We start from the raw sequence: 26,917 nt of genomic DNA, 5'->3' as shown, positions 1-26,917 counted from the left end.
ATTGCAAAAAAGTCCATAGAATTTATAGTTCAGAATTGTTCAAATTTTAAGATTCACTCAAGTAATTTGAGACAGACATCTCTTTAAGTGAGAATTGCCCTTTTGAGGTAAATAGGCAACGTGTTTTTCTCAATTTGTTTCATTCTTACAAACCTGGGAAAAGTACTTGTGGGGTATTTTAAGGTATAGACTATGGCTTATATTTTGTATAGCTCACAGTAGCTTACATACAGGTACTCACAATAACAAAGCTAGCATTTATATAACACTTCCATGTTTGTGAGTGTTTTTCTTTCTTTTTTTTTCCCCTCTGAGATTTCATTTTATTTTTCCAATTACATAGAATGATAATTTTTAAACATTCATCCATTTGAAGATTTATGAGTTCCACATTTTTCTATTCTTCCTTCCCTCTCCCCTCCCCATGGCAGCAAACAGTCTGGTAAAAGTTGTACATGTACATTTGTGTTGAACATGTTTACATATTAGTCATTTTGTGAAAGAGGAATTAGAACTAAGGGGATGGGAAAAAACCATGAGGAAGGAAAACCATAAAAGAAGTTTTATAAAAGTGAACATAGTATGTATTCAAACTCCATGTTTTTTTCCCTCTGGATGTGTATGACATTGTCCTTGGCAGAGTTGTCCTAGATCTCTGAACTGATGAGAAGAGTTGCAACCGTTGATTATCTCACAATGTTGTTAATGTGGTCAGTGCTCTCTTATTTCTGCTCACTTCACTCAGCCTTAGGTTACATAATTGCATTCCATTCTTCTCTAAAGTCTGACTACTCATGATTTCTTATAGAACAATAGTATTCCATAATGTTCATATCCTTTACTTTGTTCAGCCATTTCCTAATTGAAGGGCATTCCCTCAATTTCCAATTCTTTGCAACTACAAGAAGAGCTGCTATGAATAATTTTGAACATGTAAGGACTTTTCTATTTTTTTTTGTGATTTTTTTTTTGGATTATAGACCTAGTTCAGTTTTATTGCTGTGTGTTTTTCAACTATCACCTTCCTTGGCAAAGAATTGGAAATCAAGTGAATGTTCATCACTTGGGGAATGGCTGAACAAATTGTGCTATATGTATGTCATGGAACACTATTTTTCTATTAGAAACAAGAAGGGATGGGAATTCAGAGAACACTGATGTGTTCGAAGGAAGGATTTGCATGAACTGACGCTGAGTGAGATGAGCAGAACCAGAAGAACATTGTACAATCTAACAGCAATATGGGGTTGATGATCACCCTTGATGGACTTGCTCATTTCATTAGTGCAACAATGAGGGGCAATTTTAGGGTATCTGTGGAGAATACAGTCTGTATCCAAAGAAAGAAAGAATTGTGGAGTTTAAACAAAGACCAAAGACTACTACCTTTAATTTTAGGGGTTTTTTTTGCAAGGCAAATGGGGTTAAGTGGCTTGCTCAGGGCCACACAGCTAGGTAATTATTAAGTGTCTGAGGCCAGATTTGAACTCAGGTACTCCTGACTCCAGGGGCTGCTCTATCCACTGCACCACCTAGCTGCCCCACTACCTTTAATTTAAAAAAAAAGTTAGCTTATTATGTAATTTTGCTCCTATATTTTGTTTTTTCCTTAAAGATATAATTTCTTTCTCTACACATTCAATTTTGATCAATGTATATCATGGAAGCAATGTAAAGACTATTAGATTGCCTTTTGTGGGTGCTGGGAGGAGGTAAGATTAGGGGGAAAAATCGTAAAATTCAAAATTCAAATATCACTTTCTTTTATTCTCATAATCCTGGGAAGTAGATGCTATTATTGCCATTCCCATATTACAGAATGAAACAGACAGAGTCATACAACTAGTTAAGTATCTGAAGTAGAATTTGAGTTCAAGTCTTTCTGACTTCAGAACCAGAATTCTATTCACCATGCCACCTAACTGCTTAATTGAGCCAGCATGTGCCCACTGGTTATTCTCCACCCCCAGAAAAATCATAGACTTTATTTTCTGAAATAGATGTGTTCCTAAAAACATGTCCTAACCAACTTTCAATAAGCAGCCTATTGTTTTAATAATGATCTCAAGTTACTGGTATAGTGATGGGCACAAAATAGATATATAATAAAGGTATGTGATTACCAGATTGCCGTCAGGATGATGGATTTTTCAGCTATAGCAACACTAGAGGACTGTCTACTAAATTAGAGTGTGTTCATACTGACAAATTTTATTTATTTTTGGAGTTAGGGAATCTGAGTTCTAAATATCTATGTTAATTATTCTTATTTTAAAAGCAATTTAAAAATTTAGTTAAAATGGCTATATATAAAATTTTCTTTTACAAAGAGGAAAAAGCATTTGTAATACTCAAAATTATATCCTTATGAATTTTCTTATAAATTCAGGTTGACATCACTCCTCCCTCATCTGCTTACTATTACTTAATAAATGATCTTTGAGTATTTCTAACTAAAATTTATCAAACATCAGCCAACTTAGTGATTAGTTTCTCTCTGTGAACTTTAGGCAGTGTCAAATGTCAAAAGATCTGTCACAAGACTTAGACCAGAATTTTTTCAAACTTGGTAGGATGTACAGAGTTTTGCTTCCTTGATGTAGTAGGGCAGGATTTGAAGTGATCCATCCAGAAGTTAGCAGGATTATACTTGACTTTTTTTTTTATTTATTTTTTTATTCTCATTTTGTACTAATGTCTTTTTTTACATTAATAAAATATACTTGTTTACAAGTAAACAAAATACCCCTCCCCCCATGAATATAGATAGACTTGCTTGGGTGAAAAAGTAAAGGGGAGAGAAAAAAATTAAAATTAAAAAAAATAATAATAATAATTGTAGGTATGGCCAGGTGGCGCAATGGATGAAGCACCAGCCCTGGAGCCACAAGCACCCGAGTCCATATCCAGCCTCATAAACCCAATAATCACCCAGCCATGTGACATGCAAGCCACCCCATCCCCACTGCCCTGCAAAAACCCAAAAGAAGAAGAAAAAAAAAAGACCCAGAATAAAATAAAATAGTAATAATAGTAGGGGTGGCTGGGTGGAAGACAGAGCATTGGCCCTTGAGCCAGGAGTACCTGGATCCGAATCCGGCCCCAGACACCCAAAGATCACCCTGCTATGTGGCCCCAGGCAGGCCACCCAGCCCCACTTGCCCTGCACCCTCCCCCAAATAATAATAACAAAAAATGTGCTTCAGTCTTTGTCCCAACACCATCAACTCTGTCGTGAGTGGATCACATTCTTTATGATAAGTCCATCACAAAAGTTACTTCCATATTTTTCCAACGTTGCCATTGCTGATCGCTCTCTCCTTCTCCTTTCACCCTGACTCTGCTGTAGGGTCGCTGAGTGGCGCAGCAGACAGATCCCTGGTCCTGGGGCCAAGAAGCCCCGAGTTCCCATACCACCCCTTAGGCCCAGAATCCACCTGGCCCTGTGGTCCTGGACAGGCCTTCCAATCCCAGCCCCTTGCAAGAAGTAAAAAAGAAAATGTTATATCTGACCACTCTCCCCCCATGGTCCATCCTCTCCTCCTTTATTCACATCCCCACCCCTTCCCCCTGCTCCCCGCTCCTTCTTACTCCAGATGCCTATACCCCATTGAGTATATATGCTGTTTCCTCTCCTAGCCATCTCTGATGAGAGCAAAGGTTCCCTCATTCCCCCTTGCCTCCCCCCTTCCATATCATTGCAATAGCTCATTGTAATAAAAAAAAATCTTTTTATGTGAAATATCTTGGACTATTCCCCCTCTCCTTTTTCTCCTATTCCATTTCCCTTTTTTTCCTATTGACTCCATTTTTATACCATATTTTATCTTCAAATTCAGCTTTCTCCTGTGCTTCAACTATAAAAGCTCCCTCTACCTGCTCTATTAACTGAGATGGTTCATATGAATATTATCAGTATCATTTTTCTATACATGCAGTTCATCCTCATTAAGTCCCTCATATTTCCCCCCTTCTCCTCCAATCTCCATGCTTCACCTGAGTCCTGTATCTGAAGATGAAACCTTCTGTTCAGCTCTGGCCATTCCAAAAGGAACCTTTGAAATTCCCCTGGTTCATTGAAAGTCCATCTTTTCCCCTGGAAGAGGACATTCAGTCTTGCTGGGTAGTTCATTCTTGGCTGCATTCTAAGCTCTTTTGCCTACCGGTATATTGTATTCCAAGCCCTACGAGCTTCCAGTGTAGCTGCTGCTAAGTCCTGTGTGATCCTGACTGCAGCTCCATGATATTTGAACTGTGTCCTTCTGGCTGCTTGTAATATTTTCTCTTTGACTTGGGAGTTCTGGAACTTGGCTATAATATTCCTAGAGGTTGGTTTTTTGGGATCTCTTTCTCAGGGGGGATCGGTGGATTCTCTCCATTTCTATTTTGCCCTCTGCTTCTAGAATATCAGGGCAATTTTCCTGTAGTAATTCTTTGAAAATGATTTCAAGGCTCTTTTCCTGATCATGACTTTCAGGTATTCCAATAATTTTTAAATTATCTTTCCTAAGTCTGTTTTCCATATCAGTTGTTTTTTCAATGAGATATTTCACATTTTCTTCTAATTTTTCATTTTTTTGATTTTGAAGTTTTGATTCCTGATTTCTGGTAAATTCATCAATCTCCCTGAATTATATTCTGTGTCTGAAGGATTTGTTCTCCTCAGAGAGTTTTCTTATCTCTTTTTCCCTCTGGCCAATTTTGCTTTTTAAAGCATTCTTCTCCTCAATAACTTTTTGAACTGTTTTATCCATTTGACCTAAGCTGGTTTTTAGCATGCTATTTTCTTCAGCATTTTTTTGGATTTCCTTTACTAAGCTGCTGACTTCATTTTCATGTTTTTCCTGCATCTCTCTCTTTTCCCAGTTTTTCTTCCAACTCCCTCATTTGATTTTCAAAGTCTTTTTTGAGCTCTGTCATAGCCAGAGCCCAATTTCTGTTTTTCTTGGAGTCTTTAGATGCAGGAGCTTGTGCTTCCTCATCTTCAGACTGAGTATTTTGATCCTTCTTGGGCTCATTTGCAAAATATTTCTCAATGGTCTTCCTCTTGTTTCTTTGCTTGTTCATTTTCCCAGCCTAAGCCTGTTTTTTTGGGGGTGCTTCCTGAGCTTTTGGGACACTCCCACAAGGGTCTCAGTGTGTGAGGCTCTATCCTCCCTCCTGGTCTGTGAATGACCATAAGCACCCCCCTCTGCCAAGGGGCTGAGGTGGGGGGTGCTGCTGTTCTATAGGGGGGCCTAGACTGCGATCAGGATCTGAATGTGGTCAGAGCCCCAGAGTCCTGCTCCAGGGGCAGAGGACAGAGCTCTGCAGTCTCTCTTCACTCCCCTCCATCAGCTCAATGGGCTCATACCCTGGAGGCTCCTGCTTACGGGCTCTGCCTGCTTCTGTTTCTGGGTCTAGGCTGCCTAAAGACCAGGCTGCTTGCTGTGTGCCCTGAGGGCTGGGCTCCACATGCTCGCTCTGGCAGAGGTCCCCTGCTGTTCCCCCACTTTGTGCCCGGTGCTCCCCGGGGTGCAGCTGAGGAGACTCCCCCGCTGCTGTGAGCCGCGGCTCCCAGCGCCCTGGGGCTGCCTTCGGGAGGCTGAAGTTCTTTCGTTCTGGCGGGCCACCCCTCTGGCAGGCCGCCCCTCCGACCCCAGGGATCAGAGCCTTTCTGCTCTTTTCCAGGTTACCTTGAGTAGGAGAACTGCCTCACTGTGTCCCTTTGTAGTTTCTGTCCCTCGAAAGTTTAGTTAGAGTACTTTGTTTATGAGTTTTTATCAGAGAGCTCCTAAGACTCATCCCTTCATGTGGACATCTTGGCTCCGCCCTCCATACTTGACTTTCAAATTGTCTTACAAGACCCAGATGTTTTACAGACTTTGTAATCTATATTGTAGACATATTTCATATCACGTGCTCTACTCTTAAGACTTAGATTTCTGTTTCTTAGAAAGTGTTCAATTTAATGAAAAAGACTGTATCATTCTCCTTAGCTCCTACCTTTTTGCTTATTCTTTAGAGAATCTCCTCTTTTTTTTGGGCAATAATGCCTGATTTTAAATTGCTTAGTATACCCCTGTTTAAGATGATGAATGATGTGATATTCATTGCATTGTTTCTTGCTAAAGCTTATGTGCTGTTAATTAGTAGCAAAAGTTGTTGATTTGCATACCCATCTGGTTGCCCAGAACAAAATGGGGGAAGGAGACCAGATCTCCTCACCATCTTAGGGATCATTGTATGTGCTGGACATTGGCCTGCTTGCCCCAGTGAGACTATGAGTGTGGGCAGCAAAGGGAAGTGGTTGAATGCCTGGAGTGTAGTATCCTTCATGTCACAGTATATTGCTCTTAGTGGAGTATCCTCCAAAACCCAGAATGTAGGACTCTGAGGCCTGGGTACAATTGTGTTGAATATGGTTGCCATACCAGAAATAGTGGACCCACCCTTAGAGACTGCTGATTCTACCTGATCCCTGTGACCTAATGAATAATATGTCTAGTCTTTCAAAGAAGTGATATTGGTTTCCAACACATCATAATTTAAAGCCGAGTACCACTTACTTGGTCTGTCAGGTAGAGAATAAGCAAAATATGTTGCTTGTTATCCCAAGTTCATCAGCAGATGGTTTTATTAACCATCAGAGAAAGGCAAAACATTTACTCTTAATATGAGGCGTGGATAAAGACTCCCAATATAGATTTTAGGGTGGAACTTAGTTATTTGAAAGCATCACAAAGTTTGAAATTTGTTCTTTTTCAATTAGTATTTTCTGCTAGGGTTTTCCTTGTAGTTGAAATGGAAAATATACAAGCTAGAGAGTGAAGTGGCATTTTTTTCTGATTCTTGCACTGTGTCTCCATACCTTGTCTGTATGTACCCGCACAATGAACAGTGGGTACCAGGGCTATTTTTTATTCCTAAGTAAAGGAGTTAAGGAAGAAGTCAGAAAGAAGAAATTGTTAAATTCAGCATTTCTGGTGAATTTTGGTAAAAATAGATTTAGTTTGAAATTAATTCATAGGGGGCAGTTAGGTGACGCAGAGGATAGAGCAGTGGCCTTGGAGTTAGGAGGGCCAGAGTTCAAATCCAGCCTCAGACACTTAATAATTGTCTAGCTGTGTGAACTTGGGCAAGTCACTTTTAACTCCATTGCCTTAAATGAATAAAATTAAAAAAAATTAATTCAGTGAAATTATTTGTAAAATTATGTCTACAGTTTCTTTGAAGTTTAATACTTTGAATAAATGATATATTTCTCACTGTAACATGCAATATTGAATCTATCCTGTAATGTCAGTTGAAAAACTTTTGACTAAGGGCCAATATATTACGTGAAATAAAACAAATAAGACCATCATAGTATTCTTGTTAAAGCTCTCTTGAGAGCTTTTTTGCGTGATGCAAACCTGTCCTTGTGCTCCAGTCAACTTCTAGACTTCTGTAAAAAAGAACAGTGCATATCATGGTAATGTTTATCCTAAAGAATAATCATAACTGCTTTCCTAGAGTGCAATGTTGCATCCAGTTTTAAATAGTTTAATTTAAAATTATATGTAAAATAATTTATTATGTCAAAGTCAAGTATAAAATGAAAAAATATAGAATATAGAGTATTTTCCTGAGATGTGGAATGCTTTCTTCTCCTTGACTGGTTATCTTTAAAATTTAGGTTTTTCTTGTAATTTTTTTGTTTGTTTCATAACACAAACTATCTTAATAGCTACCATCTTTCATCCTAGACAGTGATGAATATGAGTAAGGAAGGAATTGGTTTTCTGTATGTAACACTGGCATTACTGTTTGCAGGCCTTTTTATAAATGTAGATTTTACAGATTTTATAATTTTAATTTGTGTGCTGGTATACTCATTAGAGAAATTTGATAACCTATTTCATTCGTGTCATTAATGTAAATGATTGTATACTACCATGTTATGCTTGGAGGATTAATCTTTATCTTATTATGAGGATAATAATAATCATTAATCTTATTATGAGGATAACCAATTAATTTTAAAATAACAATTAAAATAACACAAAACATTCTTCTTTTGTGTAGAACTGGTTAATTCATATAAATATTTATGATCATTAAAAATTAATTACCTAGTTTGTGCTGTGAATAATCTTAAAAATTTTTAGATATTCTAAAAACTTTTAATTGAAAAAAGCAGATTGAATTAAGTGATATTCTTTAAAATATGTATCTGTATCCCCCTTATGTGGCATTTCCTATGTACTTTTAAGTAATTGTGATTGCTTTCTATTAAATTTGAGTTTGCTACCTAAAAATTAATCTTCTTATAATGAATATGGGCATTTAGTGTTCGATGGTGTTACATCATCACATTTCATTTTAAAATGAAAAATGGCAGTTTTTAAATTCATGCTGAAGACCTGCACACTAGAATATTTAAAAAAATTTTCATAGGGAAACCATATAGTATTCTGCCAGTTTTGCTGTTTCAAATATTTTGTCTGATAACTTTTTGAATTTTCTTTCCTACCACAGTGCCTTGCACATAGGTACTTATTAATAAATATTTGTTGAATGTAAATTGTATTACATAATGCAGCAAATGAATGAACTGAATATTCATCAAAGAAAATAGTGTTCATTGATAATTAATCGAAATAGTTAATTGTATGCGTCTGGTATTATTAGAGGAGTTCACTAGGTGGTAGCAGAGTACCATCTCTAATTCAGATTGCTTTTGTTAAGAGTAATAGAAGTCTTGATGGTACCCCACCCATTGTACATCTAAAATTTCAGATAAATATTTATTACATATGTTAGTCAATGACTTAGCAAGGGATTAAAGGGGAGATATATGACAATAATGAAATATTGAAATCCATTTGATAATGACTTTGAATATTATGGGTGAATTAGTGAAAAGCTTTTTTAAAAAGCATTCATTTTTCCTAAAGACTCTGACATTGAATTGTTTGTTTTGTTTGCTTAAGGAAATTGAGATTTTCCTATATTGTAGCCCAGAAAACTAAAGGATCTTTAACAGAGTAATGCAAACCTCTTCCATGGAACCTGAGGATTTTTAATTGTCTAGTGTTCAGTGTTGAGACTCAAAGGATCCTAATAAGGATACTTGATTTAGAATTAGATCTTTCCTTTTTTAGTATTTATGAATATATGAGAGGTTATATTTTTTGAGCTCTAAAATTTCCACAGTTGCCTATTCCTGAAATATACTGATATTTTTGAAGTTAGGAAACAAAATCAATGATTGACTTTTATTTGATTATTTTGGATTGCCATGAGGATTTTCTTTGTTGTTGGGTCTTTGCTACCCTAAAAATGCTGCTATAAATACTTTGGTGCATTTTGTCTTTGATTTTCTTGGAATCTATGCCTAGAAGTGGAATCTTTAAAGCCAAAGGGTATGGGTATTTAATCACTTTCTTCACATAATTTCAGATTATTTTCTACAATGGTTGGACCAACTCATAGTTCCACCAATTAATGCATTACTGTTCCTTTCCACCAAAGTTCTTACAATCAGTGTGTATACAATTTGGGTCCTGCCTCCCCTTATTTTTAATCTTTATTTCACTTTATGATTAATATTTTTCATTTTTATATTGAATAACATTTCCAAGGAACAATTGTGCAGGAAAAGCAATGTAAAGGATATCATCATCAGAGAGATACTGTGACAGTTATTTTGGGAAAGTAAGGGATAGACTGGACAACCTGCCTGTTCCACTGTTATTTATCCTAAGCTGTAGGAAGGATCTTAAGTGTATGGAGGATTTTTAGGGAGACGTGAAAAAAAAACCTCCTTGGTCTTGCTTGATAAATTTAATCCTAATAAATTGAATTTTTGTCACATCATCTCCAGTATTTGAAAGTCTTTTTCACTAGATGAAAATGTTATATTTGTGATACTATATTTGTTTGTTGCATGCTTCAAAAAAAAAGAGGAAATTATAGGGTTAATTTTTTAAATCTGTGAACTTCTGATGGTTAGGAGAGTGATTGAAATAATATTTATTTTTTTTTTTTTATGTTTTTGCAAGACAATGGGATTAAGTGGCTTGCCCAAGGCCATACATTAGGTGATTGATAAGTGTCTGAGGTTGCATTTGAACTCAGGTACTCCTGACTCCTGGGCCTGTGCTCTATCCACTGTGCCACCTAGCTACCCTGAAATAGTATTTTAAAAGTATATTTGACACTTAAGTTTTTTGATTTTAGAATTTTTGTTTAACCTAACAAAAAATTCTAATTCTAGTTCTAATTATTATTATTATTATTATTATTATTATTATTATTATTATTATTATTATTTTATTTGGATGGGGCAGAAACTCTTCCTACCTTTGATTGTAGGTTTATAGTATTTAGGATGCCAAGAAGAGAATAGCAATATAGGTTCTGTTATAGACAGTAGCTATTAGATGGGTTGTGTATTTCTATTTTTCTTTATTGTTACTAATTCTCATAAAACTTTCAGAATATGAAAATATTTTAGTCCAGAGATTTATTTTTAGTGTTCTGTTTAGAAAACAAGTTATTAGGCAGATTGAGCAATACACCTGGTTTAATTTCTTCAGTTTTGATTTTGAATTATTGTTTCTTCTTGTAATTGTTGCAACTTCTGAATCTTACCAAAGTTATTTAGGTAAGTAAATCACTATCTCATCTCTGTTGTCATTAATGATTGGTGACAAGTGCATAAAGATTGTATAACCTGTATTACAAGAGTGACCAAAGAAACTTTGAACTAAGTTCATAGGATTGATAGCTTTGAGGTCTTTGAATTCAACTCCTTCATTTTACAGATGAAGAAACTTAGACACAGATTAATTGACATGGCTCAAGAACACACAAACCGATATCTGAGGCAGGATTTAAGTTCAGGTCGTTCTGATTTCAATTGCAGTACTTTCCCCACTGTGACAGCTTTCCATTTCCCCTTTTGCTTTGACTATGGAAAGCATTTTTTTTAAACACATCTATTTATTGATTATCTTATGAAGAAGGCCTGCTTAACAGAAAGCAGAAAAGATTGTTCTTGGAAATGAAGTACTTTATGCATGAGTATGTTTATATGTATTTTTCTTTTTTTGGTGAACTTGACATTAACAAATTAGAACATTTATCGAGTACTATGCTAAGGACTCTACAAATATGTGATTTTGTTCTTACATCAACCCTGGGAAATAGAAATTTATTATCCCCATTTTACAGTTAGTGATTTGATCAGCATCATACACAAAAACTGAGGCTATATTTGAATTCAAATCTTCCTTACTCTTGTACTCAGAATTCTGTCAGCTATTCTTAATTTATTGATAATGAAGAATACAAGAGTTTAGTATGTATATTATATATTCACATATATAATACAGGAGATTATATAACTCAGCAGAATGGAAAGCAACAGAGAATCTGAGAAGTTTTAGACAGGTAACCAGGTGAAATATAGTTGAAGATGAAATGTAATGGAAATGAAAAAATAATTTAGAAAATAATTCTTCTTAAAAAAAGGAAGAAATACAGATTAAACTTAATCACTCTGTTGGACAACTAAAGAAATGGAAATTTCAAATTTATTGAAGTTCCAGATATTATTGAATAAGAAAAGGCTCTCATCATTGTATTTCAAGAAATTGTATAGAAAAATTTTCCAGTAACTATTAAAATAATATTTTATAAGGAGATGAAATTTTATTAATTCTAACATGGCAAAGTTGAGAATTCAACTCACCTGGGCACAGTCCTGTCAAAATTTAAAACAGTTTCAAAGAAAAAGTATTCAGAAGGAAGACACCACTTATAGAAGGTATTAAGATTTTTCTAGAAAAAGCAGAGATGACTTCTCCCTTGTCACGGGTTTTTGTAACTTTAGGGAAATCACTTAATCTTATTAAATCTAAATTTCCCCAATTTCAATATTTAGGTATTCAAGTAGATGATTGTTTTAAAGTTCCAGCTTTCAACCTTGTAAACCTTAAGATTGGATAAACTGGGTCATGTTATCTATGAAATTTAAAAAATCAGTTTCCCACAAAATCTAAACATAAATAAAAAGATAATAAAATCACTATTTGATGGATAAAAATATCCACATTTCAGAGAAATACGAAAAAAATCCTGAGAGTAAGTGCTCAAAAAATTTAATACTTTTTCTATGTGACTGAAAAATTACTGGTATGATGTAAGAGTTTCACTGGGTGATAAATAGCCAAAATATCTCATTGATTGAATTACTGAATGACATAGGCTTCCGGGAAAAAAGGCAAATGCAAGAAGAACTAAAAAGAAAGAGACATGTATAATTGAAAGGGCTTTGAAATGGGGGGGGGGGCAGAGTTGTTGACAGATTTGGTTAGGTGATCTCTTGGCAGAAATGCTTTTTATTTGACAAATATTGGACAAAGTTTAAATGATAATTGTTGATTGGTTGGTTCTTGTCCTTCATTATCATTGTCTTTCATTATCAAAGAAGACAAAAATGACATCATTGTGTTGTAGATAAGTTACAGTACATTTGACTGTGACTGATCAGACCAATTTGAGCTCGGAATGCTTTACCATAGTCCTGAGGGAATGGCAGCTGGTTGATATTCAGAGAACCAATAGGTGCTTTGAGCTTTTACTGTTTGCATCTTTCTCTGTGTCATGGGTTTTTGATTCTTCCCTCTCCCTCCTTCCTTTGTTTAGCAGGATGGGGAGCCTGGTTGTTGGTTCTTGTCTTTTTTTAATTGAAAAAGACCAAATGTGTCCAACTGTGGCTGATCAGACCCAAATAAGCTCAGAATGCTCTGCCACAAGTCAGACACAGAGAGTCCACATCTAGGGTGCTTTCTCTAAACTTAATATATCTCACATTTCCTTTGAGGTTTTTCTCTTCTGCCTTGCTCATAAGGCACTCTCTGATAATGGCATGTCATGTTGGGTGGTCATGTGCCAATGTCTCTCATCCTGCATAATCAATTCTAAAGTTTTTCAGAGACCTCCAGAGTGTCCTGGTACCCAGAATTGATTAAATAAATCCAAAAGTTTCTTTTTGGAGAAGACTAATAGCAGGAAATAACCAGCAAATTTTTAAAAAGGAGAAATTATATTTAAAAGCTTACATTAGAAACAAAGAAGGGTGAAAATACAACAAACAAATGAAATTAAGGGAATTGTCAGATTATTAAAATATATAGCTTCATGATAATAACTTTGAAAATTTAAAAGAATAAATGTGATAACTCATTTCTGTAGTGCCTTAAGGTTTTCCAAGAGTTTTCCTCACAAGTCTGTGAGGTAGGCATTATAAAAATTATTCTCATTTCACAGAGACTAAGACTTAGGTAAGTTAAATGATTTAGTGCTCAAGGTCACAACTATAGCATTGGAACTAGTTTTGAGCTGGGAGCTCCCTAACTTTGTGTCCTGTTTTGACTTTCTGAAATTTGATGTACATTTTCAATAATATAAACTGACAAATAGGAAATAGAAAATCTATATAAAAACTTCCTTGAAACAGGCATTAAAATCGGATATATTCACAAGTGAATTCTTCAATACTAACAAAGAACAGTTATCTATATTATGTAGAATGTTTTTTAATTTATAGAAAGCTATTATGCTGTTTCTTTTATGAACTAGGTATGGATTTGGATTCTAAAGCCAGGAACAATGTCTTGAAAAGGACAATATCATTAATTAATAACTTTGGAGAGATATTATAAAATGTTGAAGAGGAGAATGCTATAGCCCTCTTCAGATACTGGTTATAAGCCCTCTTTTCCTTTGCAGTCAATCAGGAATTGATGTACTTGAAAAAATTGTTAGTGGGATGGTGCTCTCATGATGAATTTATCTTGTCCTTGGCACACAGAGCATGACTAAGTCTATATTTAAAACCTTTTCATTTTTGTGAACACTCCAGAGCCCAAATGAGAAAGTGGAGGCAGTATTTCAGTGGAAGAATACAGGTGTGTGTGTTTGTGCACGCGTGTGTGTGTTTTGCTTAAGGAACTCAGTCTAACTTGGAGACAATATACAAATAGCTGGCAAACAGGATAAATTGGAGAAATCTGTCAGGAGGAAGGCACTAGAATTAATGGATACTGAGAAAGAATTTTCATGGGTATACAACATTTTAACTCTTCTGGGCCATATTGCCTAAGAAAAAATTGTCAAGGATCGCATACAGAATTTATTCATTATTATTATTATTATTATTATTATTATTATTATTATTATTATTATGTCAAAAAATTACCAATGAATATAATAACAAAATGTCATAATGTCATATGAAATGGCTTTCTGGACTGCAGGTTGGTCACACCTGTATGTAGAAGGTATGTATCTGGGACTTGAAAAATTCCAGGAAAGACAAGAGATTGAGATGAGGAAGGAAAGAATTCCAAGTCATGAGGGATAGCTAGTGAAAATGCTCAGTCAGGGTGTTTGGAAAGGAATAGCAAGTAGACCAGTGTCACTGGATCATTGAAGATGTGGGAGGTTGTAAACTAGACTGATAGAAGTAAGGGAAGTAAGTCATGAAGGACTTTGAATATCAAACATATTTAGTCCTGGAGATGATAAGGAGACAGTGTAATTAATTGAGTGGGAAAGTGACACAATGAGATTTTGTGCTTTAGGGAAATCACTCTGACAGCTAAATGGAGGATGACTGGTGTGCAAAGATACCTGTGTCAGAGAAACTAATCAGTAGGGTTGTTGCAATTAGTCCAGGCAGGAATTGAGGAGGACCTTGTTCCTAGATGGTAGCAGTATAACAGGAGAGAAGGGGGCACATGTTATGAAGGTAAAAGCATCCTAGCCTTGGCTAAAGATTGGGTTTGTGAGAGTAAGAAGAAATTGAGGGTATTTGTATACCCAGGTGAGTAGGAGAATGGTAGTACTTTAGACCTTAATATAGGAGTTGGAGCAGGAAGATAACAAGTTCATTTTGTTACTGAGTAAATATTGCTGGGCTAATTTAGACCTTAAAAATGTCAAAATGGCATTTGCCTCAAAACATCATTCTTCTGCTTAGAGTTAAGAGCATCTTCTTTTAACTGTTCTGTGTAATCCCAATAGCTCTGAACTCTCACTATAGGTGTTCATATAGCTGAAGAATCTCTGATTATCTTATTGTTTGTTTTATTTCCACCCAGTTTGAATATGGAGAAAGTATAAAGTCTTACCCATACCAAAATGTTCTGTTGCTTAGGTTGTTCAAGGAACAGCGCTAAAAATTGTAGTTTAATTAGAGGGAATTTTGGAGCTCACATGTTTCCACTTCCTATCATATATATCAGAATCACATCTACCACATCTTTGAAAAGTGGTAATTTAGGTTTTGCTTAAATATTTTAATAATGGGGTAACTTACTATTTCCATGAGGTGGCCTAAACTAGTTTTTTTTTTAATTTATTTTTATTAAAGATGTTGTTTGAGTTTTATATTTTTCCCCCAATCTTGCTCCCCCCCCCCCCCCCCCAAAGCACTCTGTCAGTCTTTACTTTGTTTCCATGTTGTACCTTGTTCCAAATTGGGTGTGATGAGAGAGAAATCATATCCTTAAAGAGAAGAGAAGTCTAAAAGGTAGCAAGATCAGACAATCTATCTGTTTTTTTTTTCTAAATTAAAGGGAATAGTCCTTGCACTTTGTTCATACTCCACACCTCCTTATCTGGATACAGATGGTACTCTCCTTTGCAGACAACCCAAAATTGTTCCCAATTGTTGCACTGATGGAATGAGCAAGTCCTTCAAGGTTGAACATCACTCCCATGTTGCTGTTAGGGTGTACAGTGTTTTTCTGGTTCTGCTCATCTCACTCAGCATCAGTTCATGCAAATCCCTCCAGGTTTCCCTGAAATCCTGTCCCTCCTGGTTTCTAATAGAACAATAGTGTTCCATGACATACATATACCACAGTTTGCTAAGCCATTCCCCAGTTGAAGGACATTTACTGGATTTCCAATTCTTTGCCACCACAAACAGGGCTGCTATAAATATTTTTGTACAAGTAATGTTTTTACCCTTTTTCCTCATCTCTTCAGGGTATAGACCCAATAGTGGTATTGCTGGGTCAAAGGGTATGCACATTTTTGTTGCCCTTTGTGCATAGTTCCAAATAGCTCTCCAGAAGGGTTGGATGAGTTCACAGCTCCACCAACAGTGTAATAGTGTCCCAGATTTCCCACATCCCTTCCAACAATGATCATTATCCTTCCTGGTCATACTGGCCAATCTGAGAAGTGTGAGGTGGTACCTCAGAGATGCTTTAATTTGCATTTCTCTAATAATTAATGATTTAGAGCATTTTTTCATATGGCTATGGATTACTTTGATCTCCTCATCTGTAAATTGCCTTTGCATATCCTTTGATCATTTGTCAATTGGGGAATGGCTATTTGTTTTAAAAATATGACTTACTTCTCTGTATATTTTAGAAATGAGTCCTTTGTCAGAATCATTAGTTGTAAAGATTGTTTCCCAATTTACCACATTTCTTTTGATCTTGGTTACATTGGTTTTATCTGTGCCAAAGCTTTTTAATTTAATGTAATCAAAATCATCTAATTGGTTTTTGGTGATATTCTCCAACTCTTCCTTAGTCATAAACTGTGTTCCCCTTTCCATAGATCTGACAGGTAGACTAGTCCTTGATCTTCTAATTTGCTTATAGTATTGTTTTTTATGTCTGTGTCCTGTAACCATGTGGATCTTACCTTGGTAAAGGGTGTGAGGAGTTGGTCTAATCTAAGTTTCTTCCATACTAACTTCCAGTTATCCCAGCAGGTTTTATCAGAGGGAGGTTTTATCCCAATAGTTGGACTCTTTGGGTTTATCAAACAGCAGATTACTGTAATCATCTCCTGCTTTTACACCTAGTCTATTCCACTGGTCCACCACTCTATTTCTTAGCCAGTACTAAACAGTTTTCATGACTGATGCTTTATAGAATAATTTTAGATCAGGTAGGGCTAAGCTACCTTCTTTTGTACTTTTTTTCATTAAGCTCCTGGCAATTCTTGCCTTTTTATTTCTCCATATGAATTTACTTATAATTTTTTCTAACTCGTTAAAGTAATTTTTTGGAATTTTGATTGGTAGGTCACTAAACAGATAGTTTAGTTTTGGTAGAATTGTCATTTTTATTATATTAGCTCTACGTATCCACGAGCAGTTGATATTTGCCCACTTATTTAAATCTAATTTAATTTGTGTGAGAAGTGTTTTATAATTGTTTTCAAAAAGATTCTGAGTCTGTCTTGGCAAATAGACTCCCAAATATTTTATATTGTCTGAGGTTACTTTGAATGGGATTTCTCTTTCTAGCTCTTCCTGCTGTTTCTTGCTAGACATATATAGAAATTTGAGGATTTATGAGGGTTTGTTTTATAACCTGCAACTTTGCTAAAATTGCTAATTGTTTCCAGTAGTTTTTTAGATGATTTCTTGGGATTCTCTAGGTAGATCATCATGTCATCTGTAAAGAGTGAGAGTTTTGTCTCTTCCTTCCCAATTCTAATTCAATTTCTTTTTCTTCTCCAATTGCTGATGCTAACATTTCTAATACAATATTGAATAGTAGTGGTGATAATGGGCACCCTTGTTTCACCCCAGATCTTATTGGGAATGCCTCTAGCCTCTCCCCATTGAATATAATGCTTGTTGATGCTTTCAGATAGATACTGCTAATTATTGTAAGGAACAGTCCATTTATTCCTACACTCTCTAGTGTTTTTAATAGGAATCGATGCTGTATTTTGTCAAAAGCGTTTTCAGCATCTATTGATATGATCATATGATTTCTGATAGTTTTGTTGTTGATATAATTGAGTATACTAACAGTTTTCTTAGTATTGAACCAACCCTGCATTCCTGGAACAAATCCTACTTGATCATAATGTATTGTCCTAATGATGACTTGTTGTAATCGTTTTGCTAAGATTTTATTTAGGATTTCTGCATCTATATTTATCAGGGAGATAGGTCTATAATTTTCTTTCTCTGTTTTAACTCTTCCTGGTTTAGGTAACAGTACCATATTGGTTTCATAGAAAGAGCTAGGCAGAGCTCCATCTTTCCCTATTTTTCCAAAGAGTTTATATAGGATTGGAACCAATTGTTCCTTAAATGTTTGGTAGAATTCACTTGTGAATCCATTAGGCCCTGGAGATTTTTTTTTAGGTAGTTCAGTAATGGCTTGTTGAATTTCTTTTTTCTGAGGTAGGGTTGTTTAGGTATTTAATCAATTCTTCATTTAACCTGGGCAACTTATATTTTTGTAAATATTCATCCATTTCACTTAGATTATCATATTTATTGGCATAGAGTTGGGCAAAATAATTTTGAATTATTACTTTAATTTCCTCCTCATTTGTGGTGAGTTCACCTTTTTCCATTTATGATACTAGCTATTTGATTTTCTTCTTTCTTTTTTTTTAATCAAATTGACCAGAGGTTTATCAATTTTATTGGTTTTTTTCATAATACCAACTTTTGGTTTTTTTTATTAATTCAATAGTTTTTTTGCTTTCAATTTTATTAATTTCTCCTTTAATTTTTAGAATTTCTTATTTAGTACTTAATTGGGGATTTTTGATTTGTTCTTTCTCTAATTTTTTTAGTTGCATGTTTAGTTCATTGATTTCCTCTTTCTCCGTTTTATTCATATAAGCATTTAGAGCTATAATATATCCCCTCAGAGTTGCTTTGAATGAATCCCATAGGTTTTGGTATGTTGTTTCATTATTATCATTATCTATGATAAAATGATTAATTCTTTCTAGAATTGGTTTTTTGGTCCACTCATTTTTTAAAATGAGGTTATTCAGTTTCCAATTTGTTCTGGGTCTATATCTCCTTGGCCCCAGTATTGCATATGACTTTTATTGCATTGTGATCTGAGAAAGATGTATTAACTATTTCTGTCTTTCTGCAGTTGAGCATTAGATTTTTATGTCCTAGTACATGGTCAATTTTTTATATAAGTTCCATGTACTGCAGAGAAAAAGGATATTCCTTTCTATCTCCATTCAGTTTCCTCCATAAATCTACCATATCTAATTTTTCTAACAATCTATTTACCTCCCTAATTTCTTTCTTGTTTGTTTTATGATTTGATTTATCTAGATCTGATAGCGGGAGGTTGAGGTCTCCCACTAGTAGAGTTTTGCTATCTATGTCTTCCTGTAATTCTTTCAGCTTCTCCTCTAAGAATTTGGATGCTGTCCCACTGGGTGCATATATATTCAATATTGAAATGACTTTATTGTCTATGTTACCTTTTTGGAGGATATAGTTTCCTTCCTTATCCCTTTTAACACTATCTATTTTTGCTGTTGCTTTGTCTGAGATAAGCATTGCTACCCCTGCTTTTTTTACTTCAGCTGAAGCAAAATATAGTTTGCTCCAACCTTTTACCTTTACTCTATATGTTTCTCTCTGTTTCAAATGAGTTTCTTGTAAGCAGCATATTGTAGGATTCTGGTGTTTAATCCACTCTGTTATTTGCTTACATTTTAAGGGAGAGTTCATCCGATTCACATTCAAGGTTATGATTACTAATTCTTTATTGCCCTCTGTGCTATCTTCCCTCTGTTTGTGTTTTTCCCCCCCTTTCTTCCCCTTTTATCCATATTCCCCAGTCTTTTGTTTCTGATTACCACCCCCTTCAGTGTGTTTGCCCTCCTATATCACACCCTCCCCTTTCTTTCTCCTTTCCCTTTTTCCTTTTTCCCTTCCCTTCCTTTTGTTATTGCCCCTTTTCCCCCCACTCCCCTTCCCTTTCTCTGTCCCTCCTCCTCTTTTCCCCTTTTAATACTTGAAAGTTTAGATGTTTTATAAATTAACTGAGTATGTGTAGGTTGACTTTAAGCCAAGTCTGATGAGAAGAACATTCAGGTGTTTCTCCTCTGCTCCCTTCCAACTAATTTCGAACTTATTACTATAAAGCTTTTTTAGCTTATTAAACTAATTATGCTATGCTTTCCTTATATTTAACAGGGTCCTGTAATGCCTTATACAGCCTTAAGGAGAACATACTACATTTCTACCAAAACTGTTTTCATATTTCCTAATTATTATACTATTTTAAATTCCTCATAGAAAATCTAGTCACCATGTTGGAAGTCTTTCTGCAAGTTTTGTGATACTCCTTGAGTATCAGCATAATATTCCAACCATCTGTTATGCCTCATTAAAAAACAAAAGTAGGAATGTTGTATTTAACCTTAAAAAAAGTTTTGAAGAACAGAAGTAATAGTCTCCTAATTGGTTTCTTTCTCAGGTCTAACTCTTCTCCAATCTACCTCACGGTTGTCAGGATGAATTTCTTAAAGTATAGTGTCACTCTCCTACTCAATATCTAGAAACAAATATAAGCCTCTTTGCTATTTAAAACTCTGGGCTACAACCTGGATTAAACTTACTTTGCCATCTTCATTGTACATTGTTCCCTTCCATGTTCCTTCAGTCCCTTCCATGTACCTTCAATCTAGTCAGTTGACTTTCTTGCTGTTCCTCATATGTAATGTTCTGTCTCCCATCTCCCATCTTCCTTTGTTCTGAATGTTTTTCATACCTGGAATGTCTTTTATACCTCTTCACCATCATCACTTAGACTCCCTTGTTTTCCTCTCCCCTGGGCTAATGTTGCCTATTACCTTGTAATATTTTGTATATCTGCATATATTTACAAATATAAATAAACCATACATATTAATATATATATTTATGCACACACACACACACACACACACACACACACATATATGTTACTTCCAATGGAGTGTGTTTTGCTAGAGGGCATGACTGATTTTTGTCTGTGTGATACATAATGGCAAATAATCTTAGGGAATGACTAGAAATGAATGTTTTAATATATCTGTTGCAATTAAGTAGGAAAAGTGAAGAAATGTCCTTTCTTCTTAAGAACAACCTTTCCCCAAGTCATCTACTTTAAGTCTTCCTGTGTAGTCAGTAATGTCTACCTATTCTTTAATTCCTTACAGAATACTTCAGTAGAACTGAATTGATTGATTATAGGTTTTTGTGTATATGTATTAACACTTTACTATCATTTCCCCCTCCTCCACTGAAACGTAAGTTTCTTAAGGACAGAGTTCATGCTTTAAAATTTATACTGTTTTCAGTGTTATTTCATATTAAATTATTAAACGTTGTTTTTATATTTTTCCATAATTGAATATTGCCAGTGAAAACACGTGATTCCTTTTTGTTACAGCAGTTAGCTAGGTTCCCCACTTAAAAATTATTTGGTAGAATTTAATTAACAAATACTTAATATTTTAATGGACATCTAGTTTGTTAATTCATGAATATCCTTCAGGGATGCAGACATAAACCCATTCATGCCTATTTATCCTGTATGATTCTTGTTTGAGTTCTCTCAAAGGATTACCATAGGGCTGAGTCTAAGTGAAGTACTAAGGATCTTTTTTTGCTTTCCTCTGACATAGAGTACAAGTTGAATACCCTGCTTGCTACCTGTATCATCCTCAGATTTTGCTGTTATGAGTAGCTTATCTACTGGATTAAAAAAATGAACCTCTTTTATACTTAGAGTACTTTTCAAAGAAAATATTAGATTTTCCTGTCTGATGAGAATAAGATTTATTAGAATAAGATTTTGAAATGTCCCTTATAAAAATAGAAAATTGTTAAAATTTTAATATCTAGTGTAATTGAATATTACTTGTATAATGTAGGATGCTGTTATCATTGAAGGCAGAATGATACTTACCTATAGAATCAGTGGATACTCTGCTTTTTCCTTTAGTTTTATCTCTTAATTTTTAAATATTCTACCATGATGGAGAAATGTTTGCATGTATTCCCTTATACTCCTTTTTCAGCATAAAATAGTTTATTTCTTCTTAGAAGATTCACAAAACAAAGAGGAAGGATGAGTTCAGTAGTCACTGGAGAGCAAAAAAAAATCAGAAACTTCTTTTTCAAATTCTGAAATGTATATGTGTTATAGAACCTTTGATTTATTGGTAATTGTTTTTATTCTCTAAGAGGATCAAAATGACATTCTATTGATATTAAAATGAGTGCTTCTGATTGGCTAATCAGATTGAGAGGAGCATGCATTTATTAAGTGTCACTGTGTACCAAGTGTTGTGAAAAACTGGAAGTTATTCTTTATAGTTGATTTCTATTCCCTTCTTTTATTCTTTCATTGCCTGTCTCATTCATTTCTACTAAACTAGTATTAACTCATTAGAGGAAAATTGAATAAGTAAATTTAATTTAGACTTCAAGTTTCTATTATCTATAATACTTATTTTCTATTAGTTGGTAAAGTGTTTTGTTAATGATTTGTAGTATCATGTCTATTAATGTGTTAGTGAAAATATAATATTGCAGAAATGATGCTGTCATCGGGAGTTAAATGGATGGAAAAAAAGACACAAGTACAGTACTTCACGGTGCTCTGAATTTTGTTAGAGCAAAATTGTGAAACTTTTGTGAAACTTCCTTAGTTAGAATTTGAGAGAGAATCTCTTTATATTGAATTCTTCTAAGTATAAAATTCCATAGTTCCTAGCATAATTTTGTCAGGTATTTTTGTCATTCCTATTTGTTAATTTTTCACTGCTGATACTGATACTTGCTTTAAGATGATTAGAACCTCCACATTTTGTAAACATAAGCAAGTTTTGATTTTATTAGTTTTTATTTTATAAGCATTTTGTTTTTTAATCTCTATAATTAGATTTTTTAGGAAAAAGCACTCATTTATATTTTGGGTATTTTCAGGAAGCTTTCTAAATTCATATTTCATTTAGAATGTGTACTCACAGTTATCAAATTTTACATGATGAGGTTTTATTATGATCAGTTTAATGACTTGTTATTTCTATGAAAGACAAACTACAAATACCTTATTTTGTTTTGAAGCAGATTTAAAATTATTTTCTGAAGGAGATCATATTTTAGTTAAAATTTAATTTTAATTTGTTACTCTCCAGTTAATAAATTAGATATTTTACATTTGGTAGAAGTATAAAATATTAAAAACATAAAAAAGCAATTTGGACAGCTAAAATTTAATTTGATAGCATACACACACACACACACACACACACACACACACACACACATCCCTCATGAAAGTGAAGGACAAGTATAGCTACAATGAAATCATATGCTATTTGTATTTTCTCCATACGGTCCTGCTAAATATCGTAGAAATTATTGGTATTTAGATTGATATACTCTTATCTATATTCTTGTGCTGATAGGGCAGCACATCAGTAAACGTTGACATAATGCCTTCAGTAGGCACAGTTGATAAGTTGTTCACAGAGGCAGAGTTGTCTCATGGACCACTTTATGATTTTGCCAGTTTTGCTATATCAATATTTTTGATCCACATTTCCATTGTAACAAAAGGAGAGGAATGTACAGTGAGCAATGAATTAGTTTTTCAGCAGACATCAACACATTTGACAATTTTTGTTCTTAGTTGTTGTAGATATTTGACTTATGAGTCCTAAAAGTCACTGTTGGAAAAGAGGTGCTGTTAAATGCAAAGAAATAAACTAAATTGAGTGAGTGTATTGTTTCCAAGTTGAAAGGCCAGGGGGCTGTCATGGTCCAAAGCAAACTTTTATCCAGTTTGCTAAATATTTTATTGCCAAAGGATCTTATTTTTTAAAAATCTATAAACAAACTCAGAAAATGTACCCCATAGTGATTTCTCTTTCCCTTCTGTCCTGCTGCTTCTTCCTATGTTGATCCCTTGCCTAAGGATGAAAGGAGAGAAGAGAAAGGGTATGATAAAAAGTAGATATTTTAATATAGTTTGGATAGGGCAACACTGATGTGGAATGAGATTTAGATAATTATTTCATCTAACACATGAGTTTATTTGAGTGTAGTATACTGAATGTAGTTCAGGTCACTGCAGGTATATATTATGTAGACAGGTTATGGTCCTTGTTCTCACTCTTCTGGGGTTCATTGTAGTTCACTAGGTAGTAGAAAACATAAGCATAGCTACCTACAATATACAACATTGCAAACCATTGTGCTATTTAATGACTGGAATAAATCTCCCTTCTGTCTTGGAATATGAGATGTCAGTGAAGATATTGCATTTAACTTGGGCTTTAAAGGATGGATAGCAATTTTTACTCTTTTTTTCTCTTCTCAGACACGCCCTTCCCCCAGTAGCTTTATTAATGTCATTAATTTTTTTTAAAGTTTTTTTCAAGGCAGTAGGGTTAAGTGGCTTGCTGAAGGTCACACAGCTAGATCATTAAGTGTCTGAGGCTGTATTTGAGCTCAGGTTCTCCTGACATCAGGGCCAGTGCTGTATCCACTGCGCCACCTAACTGCCCCAATTGTATTCTTTATATAAATTACAATGGACTTAAGTTTTCAGTGGAATAATTTAGACAGTTCGAAATATTATATAGCATTTATACTGGAAAAATATAAATAAGTAAGACAGTCTCTTTTCTTAAGAACTTTACATGACAACACAAAAAAGGGTGAGGAAGGTGAGGTACCCGATGGTCAGGAGCATGGTGGAGAAATCACAGATATCCAGAGTAGTGTAGCCAGGTGAGAAATGAGAATCTGAGCTGAGTTCCTTAAATAGAAATTTTGGTGTTTATGACTCCACCAATCAATCAGAAGGAGAGAAAGTAGTTATGAGTTGTACAAGAGGTTGTACCAATACAGAACTTTCTGGAGTATGGTAGAGAAGTCAAGAGATATTCCGGAATACTGCAGCCAGATGAGAAATGAAAAGTTCACTTATGAACTTCAAAATTTTCATTTAAGGACCTTAAAATGAAGATTTTGAAGTTCATGGGCTTCCATCAGGACAGAATGTCCCTCTCTTTTCAGTTGTCATTCCTCACTCTTTAGTCTCTGTACTTTGGTTGCAAAATTTAAATTAGTACACTGTCAGTGGAGACGCTAAAGGGGAAGTGTGATGTTTTAAAATGTCAGAGTGCCTTTTGTTTCAAGGAAAATCCTGGCAGTTTCTGTTAATGACAATTCCTAAATACTGTGTCCTTTAAAGAGATTTTGTCATCTCATCTAACAGAAGGATTAATTCTCTACATGAATATTAATATTAGCACATCATTTAATGCATCTCAAAGATTGTAGTTGATAATTCTTTGTCCATGCGTCTCTCTAAGCTTGTATGTCTCAAAAAAACACTTGTAGTAATTGCTAAATAACGTCTATTTTGTGTTTGAGGATCTTTGTATCACTCTTCAGCAGTGGTTTTTAGCAGTGAAATAAAAAAAGTTATTTTTCCAAATTTCAGAAAATCTTAATTAGTAACATATTATAGAAGGACTTTGATGTTTAGGATATAAAGAAAATCCAAGAGCTCATAAAAAATCCTTTCTAGTCAATGTTAAGGTAAAATTGTGTTTGAAAGTTATGTTAATGAAAAGTAATATCTTCCCTACATTTTCTATAGAGAAAATAGCATTTATAGATTCATAATTTTTTAAAAGATTTAACCTCCCCATGTTAAAAAAAATCAGTTTTGTTAAAACTGATGATTTAACCTAAACAATTTTTATTTAAAAATTTTGTTTATTATTATTGTTACAAATTTGACAAGCATCAACAGTCGTAAATATTTTATTTACAAAGAAGGGATTATATATATATATATATATATATATATATGATTATATATAAAGCCATCAATATGTTATTACCTACAGCTTGTTTTTTAAAAATACATATTAAGTTTAACTCTACACCTCCAGTACTGAACTACTTGTCATTGTTTTCTTCTGAACTTCCTTGTGTTTTCTTCTGTTTTTATGTTCTTTTCCTGTTTTTTTTTGAAAAATCATTCTCATAACTCATTCTCAAACAAAAAATTAAAGCTGTTGCTTGTAGCATGAGTATAGTCAAGCAAAACAAATCCACTTATTAGCTGGGATGCCTGACATACTTATTGAAAATATATGCCTCATTTAGCAATTCCAGCAGATTGCTTTCTGATGCGGGATACAAAATATGATTCATCATCAATTGGTTCTTGCAGTGGATTAGAGTTCTCAAGTCTTTCAAATTTATTTTTCTTTACAATGTCATAGTTTGCTCATAAATTGTTCTTTGCCTGTGATCTGCTCATTTCACTCTTTATTAATTGAAAAAAGTTATTAGACTTCTCCAAATCTTTAATCATTTTTTGTTGTCATGTCCGTCATTAATTAATTAATTAATTTGGTTCAGTTTTTCCTCAATTGATAGGTGCCCACTTTATTTTCACTTCTTTGTACTAAAAATGTTGCTATAAATATTTTGAACTTATGGGTCCTTTCCCACTTTATTTGATCTCTTTGGAGGCTTTTGTTTAATAGTAACATTACTGGGTCAAGGAATATACATAGTGATACTCCCAGTTTTTTTTTTTTTTTAGAATGGCAGCCTTGCAACAGTTCTTTGACTTTTTTGTCCTTCCCTAGCCCCTCTGACAGTTGTCATTTTCCTTTTTTGTTTTTATTTTTTGATCTTTATCAATCTGATAGGTTCAACTTAAGAGTTGTTTTAATTTTCATTTCTCTAGTGATTTGCAGTCTTTTTTAAGATGTTAATAACTTTTTTCTCCTTTGATACTTGTGTTTGTGTGTGTGTGTGTGTGTGTGTGTGTGTGTATGAGAGAGAGAGAGAGAGAGAGAGAGAGAGAGAATGTGTCTATGTGCCATTTCTGTCTGTCTTGCTATACTTATCTGTCAAATTTCTTGGACTAGTTGTCCTATATTTAAATAACTTTTTTTTAGGGATAAAAATTGGATAACAGATCTCTTGTCAGATGTTGCCAAGATTTTAAGAAATTTACTTTTCTCATTCTAACTATATTCATTACTAAACATTTATTTTAGAATTAAACAAAGAACAATCTTTTGATTATTGTGATTTAATGAT

At 34.3% G+C, this 26,917-nt stretch overlaps 1 protein-coding gene across 1 annotated transcript in view; it reads left to right on the top strand.

Annotated features, from left to right (window-relative positions):
• Positions 1-26,917, top strand: part of RNGTT (RNA guanylyltransferase and 5'-phosphatase) — a 403,735-nt gene that overhangs the window by 51,953 nt on the left and 324,865 nt on the right. The window lies entirely within an intron of this gene.

This window comes from Macrotis lagotis, chromosome 5 (genome assembly GCF_037893015.1).
Source record: "Macrotis lagotis isolate mMagLag1 chromosome 5, bilby.v1.9.chrom.fasta, whole genome shotgun sequence".
Lineage (NCBI taxonomy): Eukaryota > Metazoa > Chordata > Mammalia > Peramelemorphia > Peramelidae > Macrotis > Macrotis lagotis.
The sequence above is the reverse complement of the archived record's forward strand: the minus strand, read 5'-3'. Positions and strand labels throughout refer to the sequence as shown.